Raw genomic sequence first — 12,848 nt, 5'->3', positions numbered from 1 at the left:
GGTAGAAATCAAAGACAAGAACAATAGGAGGATGGATCATTGCTTCAGGTAAAGATATCATGAAAAACATACTTAGATCTTCAAGGAAATAGGCTTAAAAGCATAAATGTAAATAAGGAAACAAAACCTACCATATATGTAACTATCATGATTCATGAAGAACACATAGTATGGTAGAAGAGAACAACTAGAGATTGATAGATCATGGATCATGAAAAGAAAACACAGTATTTGACTACTAACATGATCAATATAGAAGATCCAAGGAGATCAGAATTCAAATAAGAAGTTAAACAAAGATTAGATCATGGTTTGATCATGATTCCTTCAAAAGCTTGCAATGATCATGGTTAAGATCATTGTTCTAGCCATTAATCCTTAGGATGATCATGAGAGACAAGTCAGAGAGATGTTTGCAACAGAGAATGCAGCATCTCCTCTCTGTCTCAACTCAAAAAGGAAAGAAAATCAGAGATGGAGGAGAAGAAGAGAGTGTAGACATACCTTTTGATGCAAAAGGAAGAGTTTCGACGAATATCCGTCAAGAAAATCACCAAGGATGCAAGGGAGATGACTTGCAGAGGTCTTTGGTTCGTTCCAAAGAGTTTGGAGGCAGCAAATACGAAGTGGACTCGAGATTGGACTTAAATAGAGCAAGAAAAACCTAATTGCCAAAGACAGCACTCATTGGTCGAGTGGATTGGTCGACTGGTCCAGTCGACCAATCAATCGACCAATCTCGACAAACAATTCCAAAACAGGGAATTGAAGACCCAGATCAAATCCAATCCTAAAGGGGTTTTGCACACATGTCAAGTGACTTACCTAATAGGTAGAAATGCCTTCAAACCAAGATAGAGAGCACTCCAAGTCCATCAACTAATCCGATCTTCATCAAGATTCAGTTTCCATAAATAGAACTTCATCATCAACTCTCATGGATTCAAAGCCAGACACCAAGTCCTCCACTGGGATGGCCCAAAGCTGACTTCTTACTTTACTTCGGGTCACTGGACCTACAAATAACAAGGTTTCCGGGTCAGGGTTAGGGCTGGGTTTCACACCCTTTGCCGAGCCAATTGCGGGATATCAGTTTCCCCATAACTTTCGTTTGCCTACCTTTTCTACATTCGATGGCTCCGGAGATCCAACAGCTCACATTGGCTATTACCAACACACCATATCAGTTTCAGGTAATTCTGATGAAATTTTATGCAGGGTTTTTGGTTCATCTCTAACTAGAGCAGCACAAAAGTGGTTTTCGAACCTCCCCTCTGGAAGGATCGTAAACTTTGATGAATTGGTGCGCAAATTCATAGGGCGATTCCAGAGTGGAATACAGGCCAAGAAAATGGAAGAAACCTTGTTTACTGTCAGACAAGGAAAAAACGAATCAATCAGAGAGTTTCTGAAAAGATTCAACAAAGTAACGATGGAGATAGAAAATTTGGATGAGCAAGTAGCCAAAACTGCTCTATTCACGGGACTCACTAATCGGAAACTCCTGGAGTTATTACTACAGGATATGCCTGCGACTTATGCTGAGTTGGTACAGAGATGCTAGAAGCAAGCTGAAGTCATGGAGATTCTAGATGCGCGCCAAGGAGATAATAAAGTCTCCAATAAGGAACAGAAGGCTCCTGAGCAGAAGCAGAAGCCAAAGAAAAATGTCCGTGATCGGGTTGGAAAATCTCAGGCTTGGCGCCAAAGGTCTCCCGGTAAAAGTGAGTACACTCCATTGAATGTTCCTCGGGCTGATATTTTAAATATCATCAAAAGAAAAAGTATCTTGAAGTGGCCGCCTAAAATTCTTTTGAAACCCGGAGAGCAGCAGGATCGAGAAAAGTATTGTCGATTCCACAAGGACTATGGTCATAATACAAATGACTGTCGTCATCTGAAAGCAGATATTGAGAGATTAGAATCTCAGGGACACTTGTCTAGTTTTGTTAGCAGAAGGAGGGAGGAGCCATGTGAGCCACGCGCGGCTGCTCCTAAAAGGGATCGTTCGGTTAGTTCAGAACGATCAAGGGAGGCTCCGAAGTCTAAGAAGGGCAAGGAGGTGATTGAAGCTACTCGGTCACCGATCCTTACCATCTTCGGGGGACCAGTGTAAAACCCAGCCCTAACCTTGACCCGGAAACCTTGTTATTTGTAGGTCCAGTGACCCGAAGTAAAGTAAGAAGTCAGCTTTGGGCCATCCCAGTGGAGGACTTGGTGTCTGGCTTTGAATCCATGAAAGTTGATGATGAAGTTCTATTTATGGAAACTGAATCTTGATGAAGATCGGATTAGTCGATGGACTTGGAGTGCTCTCTATCTTGGTTTGAAGGCATTTCTACCTATTAGGTAAGTCACTTGACTTGTGTGCAAAACCCCTTTAGGATTGGATTTGATCTGGGCCTTCAATTCCCTGTTTTGGTCTTCTTTGTCAGGCATTGGTCGACTGATTGGTCGACTGGGCCAGTCGACCAATCCACTCGACCAATGAGTGCTGTCTTTGGCAATTAGGTTTTTCTTGCTCTATTTAAGTCCAATCTCGAGTCCACTTCGTATTTGCTGCCTCCAAACTCTCTGGAACAAACCAAAGACCTCTGCAAGTCATCTCCCTTGCATCCTTGGTGTTTTCTTGACGGATCTTCGTCGAAACTCTTCCTTTTGCATCAAAAGGTATGTCTACTCTCTCTTCTTCTCCTCCATCTTTGTTTTTCTTTCCTTTTTGAGTTGAGACAGTAGAAGAGATGCTGCATTCTCTGTTGCAAACATCTCTGAACATGTTCTCATGATCATCCTAAGGATTTGAGGCCAGAACAATGATCTTAACCATGATCATTGCAAGCTTTTGAAGGAATCATGATCAAACCATGATCTAATCTTGTTAAACTTCTGATTTGAATTCTGATCTCTTTGGATCTTCGATATTGATCATGTTAGTAGTTAATTACTGTGTTTTCTTTCCATGATCCATAATCTATCAATTTCTAGTTGTTATCTTCTACCATACTATGTGTTCTTCATGAAGCATGGTAGTTACATATATGGTAGGTTTTATTTCCTTATTTAGATTTATGCTTCTAAGCCTTGTTCCTTGAAGATCTAAGTATGTTTTCATGATACCTTTACCTGAAGCAATGATCCATCCTCCTATTGTTCTTGTCTTTGATTTCTATTTCGAATTCATCAAGATCCATGGTTGATCTATTATGGTAACTTTTTGTTTCCTAATTTGGATCTTGATGTCTTGATTTGATTGGTGTTTTGAAGTCCCCTATATGTTAGAATACTACTGATGTAGTTTACCCCTTGATTAGTACCCTTTTGAACCACCAAATTCGGATTTCATATCTTAAAACTCTGTTTTTTTTAGGCTACTGTCTGCATTGGTCGATTGATTGGTCGATTGGACGATCGACCAATCCACTCGACCAATGAGTACAAAGCAACTCGAATTGGTCCGTGTTGGATGTTTTGGTATCTTTTTCTGTTAGGAATCTTTCCTAATATGTTGTATATACTTGTTTAGGACCTTCTTCTCAAGTTTGCCAAGATCTTACTTGATTTCTTAGGATTCCTTTGCGAGTTATAAAAGGTAAGGATGGTTATTTCCTTAATTACATAGATAGCATGAATCTAGTTTCTATATTTGAATATCATTGATATGATTCCTAAATTAGATTCTTACAATGATATACTACTGTTGCATAACTTTGATTACAGTAGCATTACTTATTCATATTAAATTGATTCATGTATGATTTACTTACCAATGTTATACAAGTGATTGTAATTATTGATTTCTTTCCATATATGAAGTTACCATATATGTGATGATATGAATTGATGCATGTGTATGCTTAAGTATGGTTTGGAAAGGAGAGGTGTCCTTTTGACACTTCTGTCCTTGGACTACTACGGGAATATTATGGGATGTTTCCGGAGATGCCCTCTGGACACCTTCCTAAACTGTTGGATGACATATCTAGGATTGTCTAGTAGTGTTTGGCTAGGATGTCCTGTTATGTCGGACCCTAATCGGAGGGGTATTGAGACCGAACGACCCGTGGTAGCAATGGGGATTCATGGGCGCTCAAGACCGGTAACCAACCCGTGAGAGGACAGGAATCACATTGTGGGGGCCATTTATTGGTAGGGTTGCATATGGTTAGACTTGGGCTCACGGGCGCTTAAGACCGGTAACCAACCCGTGAGAGGACGTGAGAGCTTCCCGTTTACCATATGTGGATAACCAATAGGGTTGATGAGTCCGTAGTCAGGGACTATGAGGACTCTAGTGTGAAGGATACCAGAAAGGATCGTCAGGGACGAGGAATGGACGTATCTGGATCTGACTTGATGTAAGTAAGTAGAAGACTTGCATTTGGCTAGGTTTTACCCTGACATGCGCCAGTACTTATACCAAATGGTTGTGAGAGAGTGTGTTGACTTAACCCCTTGCCATGGTTTGTCCTGAAGGATGAAGGACCCATTACCAATCGGCTGCTCAAGACCGGTGAAATGATCCGTGAGAGAATCCAAGATATCTTAAATGGTTGAGGATGTGAGTGGACTTTCCTAAAGAAGTACGGTGCTATGACTTAAAGCATGTCTGCCAATAGAGACCAGCATACATAGAGTTAGATTCATTCATTCATTGCTTGTCTCATATCATATTGCATTTATGATTGTTCTGGAATCCTGCCATTTATGTTATTATGGATTTTTAACTGCCTTACTGAGTTTCTTTGAAACTCATTCCTTTATTGTACAATGTTTGTTAGACTATCCTGCAGTGTACCGAGTACTATGACGGTCCCTATGAAGAAGCGCAAGGCGAAGAGGCATATCTCCGGGAAGGTGATTGCGGTTACCACAATTACACTGAAGATCCCGCGAGTGGTTATGCTCCGTACGATGCTTAGTCCGACCATCGAGTGGAAGCGTCCTTGTGCCATTTATGAGATTTACACTTATAAGGATGTTGTCTATAAAGTGGAGAACAATTTAGTTACCCATTGTACTTGCTACTGGGATTAGATTGTGTCTAGTTTATTCTTTTAGAGCTACTTTTCCGCTGGTTGTAGAGTGGGATATTTGCCTCACTTTACTTATCTGTTTGACACTCTGATTATATCTATCATTCTGATTCATTTATGATCCATTCTTTCTTTATTGGATCTATGGTTTATCTTCCGCACTTTTATTATGATTGTTCATGATTATGTTATTGTTTATGTGGGAGGTTGATCACTCGATACCTGATCTTCGGGCTGTGGATCACACTCTCGGGTATGCCAGATAGGGTACCGGCTGGGAGGGCGTGACAGATTGGTATCAGAGCCCAAGGTTCGCGGAGATCCTAACTACAAAAGACAATAACTGAACATTCCTGAGTCATTGATCTGAAATGACTCTTCTACTCTTAGAAGTGAATAATAGAACACTGAATTAGAAACTTGACCTTTGAGGCATAACAGAACATTTCCGAATAACATACCATAATTATACTTGAACAAATGTCACTAATGCAAGGAAAAGAAAGGTGCATAATATACAATAATTAAAGGGAAACAAAATGAACTTCATTAATTTCAAAAGTTTTTACAACGATTACATCCGAAATGCATAAATGGAAATCCTAAGGTACAGTCTATCTAGGTGATCTTCTCCGATCTCTCGTATGCTCTGAACTCCTCCGCTAGCTGAGTCACTTGATGCTCTATCCTATCCTGTCGTGACTCCATCCTCTCGTACATCTGCTCCTGTCTGACCTCCATTCTCTCTAACATGGAAGTCATCGATCTCATCTGTGCTCCAAGATCTGAAGTCTCCGGAACTGCATGTGAAGGGCCACCTGCTTCGAAGTGTGATGAAGGAAACTCGTGATGCACAGGCTCAGTCTCGTTCATATCTCGCATCATCTCCGGCCTGATCATCACTATCGGGACCGATATCCTCTCCTCCATCCTCTCGACCCCTGATCCTCATCCTCTGATTCATCATCATCCTCACCCTCCGGACCAGGAGATCTCTCTGACTGCTGTAGTCTCATCTGACGAATGGTCTGAGTCCCAATAGAGTATCCCTATGAACCAGTGTCCACTGGTGTGACATCCAGCCCAAACCTAGCCCGGGATACCCTATTTGTTTTGGGATAAAGAAAGACTTGTTTAATGTTAGACCTTGAAGTTGGACCTTGATTTCAATGTTGTTATCCTTGAAAGCCTTAGGAGGCCATATCCGGCCTTATCCTTACCCTGACCCGGCCCGGAATTTGTATTTTCTGTTGATCCAATGACCCGAAGTGGTGGGAAAAGTCCTTGTATACCCTTTTGGTTGATGATTTGGTGTCGGAGCCCAAGCCCATGGACATTGACGATGATGCCCCTCACTTGAGAGCGTTGTCAGTGTTAGTTTTGAATCTGCGCACCGAAGAGGGGTGAATTAGTTGGTAGACCCAATGAACACCTGTGCACAATCCAAAAGTATTTCCCGAAACTAGACTTCTTGATGGACTTTTAGGAGAAAACCCCACCCAATTTGACCCCATATAGCCCTCCAAATCCCTGTCCGAAGTTGCTGAATTATGTCTGGCAAATCCTGCTTGCGCATCGAAGAAGGTGAGCTTAGTTGGTAGACCTAATGAACTCCCATGCTTGATCCAAAGGTATTTCTGGAAACTAGACTCCTTTATTGACTTGTAGGAGAAAAACTCACTCAATTTGACCTTGTATAGCCTTCCGAATCCCTGTTCGAAGTTGCTGAACTATTCCTGAGAATTCTGTTGAAACTGCTGTTGGTCGATACTATTGGTCGATACTATCAACCAAAGGTATCGACCAAAACAAGCCCAGAATCGTGAAAAAGATGCTTTTTGGATATTCCTTCGTCCTTTTAAGTGAAACCTCGAACCTAAATCATTATTTCACTCATTTCAACATCTGAGAACGTGGGAAAGCTCCTCTAAGCCTCCTCCTTGGCTTGGGTGATGATCTTCTACAAGAATCATTGTCTCTCTTCTCTAATCTCTTCTCCAAGGTATGTAATCTCTCACTCTCTCTCTAATCTACTCCTACCCCATCTTGTTCTTGCTACTGAGTTCATGAAGAAGGTGCTGCAACCTTGCAACCACCTCTTCTACAAGCTCTCTTGGGTTGATTAAACCTCTCTTCATTCTTTCCATGCTATGATTCTCATACATGATGTTCTTGCTTTCTTATTTTGATTTTCCTCTTCTTTACAACATGAATTCATCTCTTAATCTGATTTTCTCTTTCAATTAGGTCTGATTATATGTTAGTAATTGTCTATATTCTACTGCTCATCATTCTATTGATTAAATTCCTAAGTTCTCTTGCAATTGTAATGGTTTTCATTGAAGAACATGGTTCTTGCAAGTTTACACCTAGGACCTCAATTTGGGGATTTCTAATTTGACCATTGGATCATGTTAATTCTTTCTACGTAGTCTCCTGCTACTGTTCTTAAGCATCCCTCCAAGTTTCATACCGATCCGAGACCCGGAAGACCAATTTTGAGCCAAAACCCAAAGAAATAGCCAATGCCATGATTAACAACTCTTGAACTTGATATGCCAATTTGGGGATTTCTAATTTGACCATTGGATGATGTTAATTCTTTGATAATTAGTGTCTCCATATTGTGTTTGAATTGTTCCCCAAGTTTCGTATCGATCCGAGACCCGAAAGACCAATTTTGAACCAAAACCGAAAAAGCCAGCTTGCTGTCCAAGAGTCTATTGGTCGATGCTTGTTGGTCGATACTATCGACCCAATGTATCGACCAACAAGGTTGCTGTCAGAAACTTTTTCCTAGTTTTGATCCATTCGATCTTCGATTGTTTTGATTTCTTCTCTAATCCTTCATGTATGTTTGTTTAGGGCTTTAAGACTATAATTGGACCATTCTCTTGTGACTTCGGATCATCTTCTTCACAATTTGAGGTAAGGATGGTTATTGCCATATAACATAGACTATATGACTTTTACACTGCTGTTGGTAACTTAGTAGACTTAACTTATTAATTGATTTTAGACATCATATGACTACTGTAGTTACCTTATGACAGTAACACCATGCTTAATTACTTGATTTATCATGTTTACTTATTCTTGTCATTTATTTATATACTGTATTATGAGATGTTATGACATGTTTTCAATATGATAATGTATTGTTGATATGTAATGGATGGAAATAAGCATGTGATTGCTTAGGTATGATTTGGGATTGGGGAGTGCCCTACTGGTACTTCTGTCCTTGGACATCGGAGGGAATAGTATGGGATGTTCTCCGAAGATGCCCATCGATGCTTTCCTGGATCATTGGATGACATACATAGGACTTGTCTAGATGTATGGCTAGGATGCCCCTGTCATATCAGACCCGAATCGGAAGGGCATTGAGACCGAACGACCCGTGGTAGTAGTGTGGATTTGTGGGCGCTCAAGACCGGTAACCACTCCGTGAGAGGACATAAATTGCATTGCGGATACCCGGAAGGGGCCATTTATTGGTAGGGTTGCAAATGGCTAGACTTGGGCTCACGGGCACTCAAGACCGGTGAAATGATCCGTGAGGGGACGTGAGAGCTTCCCGTTTACCATTTGTGGATGACCAATAGGGTTGATGAGTCCGGTGAGTAATATCCGTGACTCTAGTGTGAAGGATACCGGAAAGGATCCCGAGAGGGGAGGAATGGACGTATCTGGAACTGACATGATATGACTAAGTAGATGACTTGCATTGGGCTAGGCTTTACTTTGACATGCGCCAATACTTAGACCAAATGGTGATGTGAGAGAGTGGTGACCGAAACCCCCAACCATGGATTTGTCCGAGAGGGATGCAGGACCCAACTTCCCCCGGTGATGAGTGACTGAGACTACCTAAAGAGGTATGGTGCTATGACTTAAAGCATGTCTACCATAGAGACCAGCATACTTAGAGTTAGAATCATATTTGCATCTTATGTCTCATATCATCTCGCATCGGTTCATGATTGATATCATATGGCTTATGTATTATGGAATAACTTTCCTTGCTGAGTTCTTTTGAACTCACTCCTTTTTGCAACATATTTTGTTAGACTTTTCTCAGGTACTCCTACCGTTGACTCTGTGACGGTCAACACTTTGAGGACTAAGTTGGTGACTCATACCACTTTGGCTACGGTGACTACATCGGTGAAGGCTATCAGTTCAAGACTCATATTTGTCGAGGAGTAGATCCGGCCTGGCTTAGTTTCTTATGATTATGTTATTGAGGAGACATTGTATAAGTTAGAAGAAACCGTAACTTAGTTGCTTACCTTTTTATTTTCCTTCTTTGGAGATTTGGTTGTAACCTTTACCTTATTTCGATCTACCTTCCGCACTGAGTTGTCTTTTGATTGGGTACTTGTTATTCCGCACTCGATGTTCGTTGTGATCCTTCGTGATCATTTCTTAACTTTTATTATTAGATTACTTGAATACTATAAATTGTTCTTGCTTTTGATTATATTATTGTGATAAGTGGATATGATCGTTCCTAAACTGGATCTGTTGGGTGTGGATCACTCCCGAGTAACCCGGATAGGGTACCCCCCGGGTGGATTTAGGGCGGGATGTGACAACGGGGGTATCCAAAACCCCCCCGAAATGCCCAAAGAGAAAAGCGGAAGCCCCCCACAGCAAAAGCACCCCCTTGCACGGCGGCGGCCAAGGCCCAAGCTCGGCCGGGGGGGGGGGGGGGAGAGGGGGGCCCAAGGCCTTGGGGGGGGGGGAGGGGGCAAGGGCCCCACGCCCCGGGGCGGGGGGGGGGTGGGCGGTGGGGGTGGGGGGGGGCGCCGGCGCGGATGCGACGGCCGGGGAGCGCCGGGCCGGCCGGCCGTCCCCCGGGGGGGGCGGGGGGGGCGCCCCTGGGGGGGGGGTGACGCCCGCGGGCCGGCGCGGGGGGGGGGGCGGCTGCGGGTCGGCTCCCGGGGGCCGCCTCGCCCCCGCACCCGCCCACGGCCCCCCCCCCTGTGGATTGTAAGGAACCCTGCAAGATCTCAGCCGGTGTCCGGGTAGAGAAGCGAATCTCGAGTCCTGAAGACCCCGCCTCCCGAGGACAAGTCTAAGTGGATGTCCTTGGCCTCGAGCCTCCTCTCGTGTAGGTAAGGTTGCTGAAGAACAACCTCACTAGTTCCGGGTATACCGACAGATCCTCGGTGAAGAGATGAGTCCACTGCAATGTGTCGAACCTCTGCCGAATCCTAAAGGCTCTGAGCTGGCGTAAGTGAAGTAGACGTCCCATCTCGATATTGCGAAGAATCGAGTAGGCCTCGCCCCCACAGAACTCGGCCCGAGGTGTGTCAAACATGTCCGGTCTCCTAACCTCCCGTCTAGGCTCAGAAGGAACCCGACCTCTGCCCCTAAGAGCACCTACAATGCGACCACGACCTCTACCTCGTCCTCGCCCTCCCCTCTGCATAGTGGGTATCTGTGAAAGAGACAAGAGACAATTCCAGTTAGTGCTAATTTAAGATTTGAGCCAAAAGGGTATTTTCGTAATTTTTTGGAAATTTTCAAATTTGGGGGAAATTTGATTTGAATATACTAGCATGTGCGCAATACTTGGAATTTCATGTCTATGAAGTTTGTTTGAAGAAAATCGATCGAAAACTTGGATTAAAGCGAAAAATTCAGCAAGAAGGAAATTTGGGGATTTTGCAATTTAGGTCAAAATTGGATTTTTGAAAAGTTGAAATTGATTAAATCAAATTGTATGGACCTATCTACAATGTCATCTTGAGCGTGTAGCATTTGATCTCGTGTGAAAATTTCAAGCGGTTTGAGAGAAAACGGAATTTTTCTAAAGATATCGATTTCGGTATGAAAACTTTGCGAGATGAACACCAATATGTTAGAACTTGTTGTCTATGCATGGCATTGTGTTTAAAACCTAAGGAATATGTTTCTAAGCATTCCTAAGCATGATTTCTAGCATTGGATACAAGTAAAGCATGGTTTTATTGAAATGCAAGCATGAGAAGATGAAAATGGAAGAAAGAATGAGAGATTTACCTTGTTTGTTATGGTTGTGTGTTGTTGTGTTGTTGTTGAAGCACCAAAATCACCTCAAGAACACTTGTGAGAACTCTTGGAGACTTTCCCTAGAGCTCTCCCACCTTTGGAAGAAGTTAGAATGAGGTTGGAATGTGAAAATGAGGCTTATAATGCGAATTTTCGCATTCTGTCTGCATTGGTCGACTCATTGGTCGACCGGGTCGATCGACCAATCACTCGACCAATGGTCACAGAGACCTCAGTTGCTGTTGAATTTTTGGAAAATGTGATTTTTGCCTTATGGATTATTGTTTGATGACTATATGGATATATATGAGCATGATTTAAGTTTTCAAATCATTTGGACTTGTGGTTTATGTTGAAAATTCGAAATTCAGTATTTTGACGTTCTCGGTTTTGCAGAATGGTTACTTTGAGAAGTGGGCGTGGTGAATCCAGTGGTCATGGTGGTGGTGAGATACCTCAGGGAGGTGGTGAAATACCTCATGGAGGTGGCGAGATACCTAATGTTGATCAGGGTACCCATGAGATACCTGGTGCCCCGAATGTTGGAAGTTTCCGAGATATTGCCAATATTATGGGCAATATGATGCAGCAGCAAGCAGCTCGATTCAACCGAGATGTTGGTGGGTTTCATGACTCGCATAATGAGACCCGGGCTGGTGCTAATGTGAATCCTCATGCCGGAGCTCTGAATGCGGGAGGTTTAGCTTGGAACTCCTCATACTCGCCTGATGGAGAGTTTTCTCGAAGATGCAAGTACCCACTTTCACCGGAGTTACCAAGGACCCCTTGTTTCCCAACAAGTGGCTTCGTGAGTTGGAGAAGGCTTTCCGACATCCGCAATGCTCGGAAGCTCGAAGATTCTTGTTTGCCGAATCGGTTACAACAAGAAGCTGATGCATGGTGGATCTCCACTCGGCCTGTTTTGGAAGGTTTGCATGCAGGAGTTGTAACTTGGGAGTTGTTCAAAGAGGCTTTTTGTATTAATTACTTTCCCGAGGCGGTAAAAGATGCGAAGGAAGTTGAGTTCATGATTCTTACTCGGGGATCTCTGTCCGTGTTGGAGTACCAACAGAAGTTCGAAGAGCTTCATTTCTTTGCTCCGATTCTCTCGAAGGATGACCTCGCGAAAGCAAAGAAGTTCTTCAAAGGACTGCGCCTCGCCATTAAAGCTTATCTCACAGTCCAGCCTATAGTGAGCTATGCTCAAGTGGTGCGAACTCGAAGAAGTTGGAAGAAACAGAGAAGGAAAGTGCTCGTGTGCGAAGCCCCGGCAGTCAAGGAATTCTGGTTTGGTGGATCGTAATGACCGTCATTTTGTGAGACCTACACCCTACCCCACTCCTACCTTTCGGGCTAAGAGTGTAGGTCGAACACGGGTTTTCAGCAGCCCGGCCGGTTTAGGACAAGATGGCGGAAACCGACCACCAACAAGTGCAAGTGCAAGTACAAGTGCAAGGCCTTTTGTTCGGAAGCCCTCCGTTGCAGCCACCCCCGTTGGATCCAAAGCAATCCTGTTTGCTTCTATCGCAAGCAAGCTGGTCATTTTGCTCGTGCTGTCCGGCGGGCTCGCCCACAGACCGCCTCCCAATGGTGAAGAGTGCTCCTGCCTCCTCCCTCCGGTAGAGTTTTCAGTATTTCCGGTCCGAGCAGGATCCAAGCCATGATGTGATTACAGTGTACATTGTTAGTTGCTTCTATTTCTCGCATTTGTCTTATTTGATATGGGTGCATCTCATTCGTTCATGTCATCTCGCATTCATCAAGGAGACTAAC

The sequence above is a fragment of the Hakea prostrata genome, chromosome 8, assembly GCF_041222555.1.
Source record: "Hakea prostrata isolate BN-2017 chromosome 8, UWA_Hpros_2, whole genome shotgun sequence".
Lineage (NCBI taxonomy): Eukaryota > Viridiplantae > Streptophyta > Magnoliopsida > Proteales > Proteaceae > Hakea > Hakea prostrata.
The sequence above is the reverse complement of the archived record's forward strand: the minus strand, read 5'-3'. Positions refer to the sequence as shown.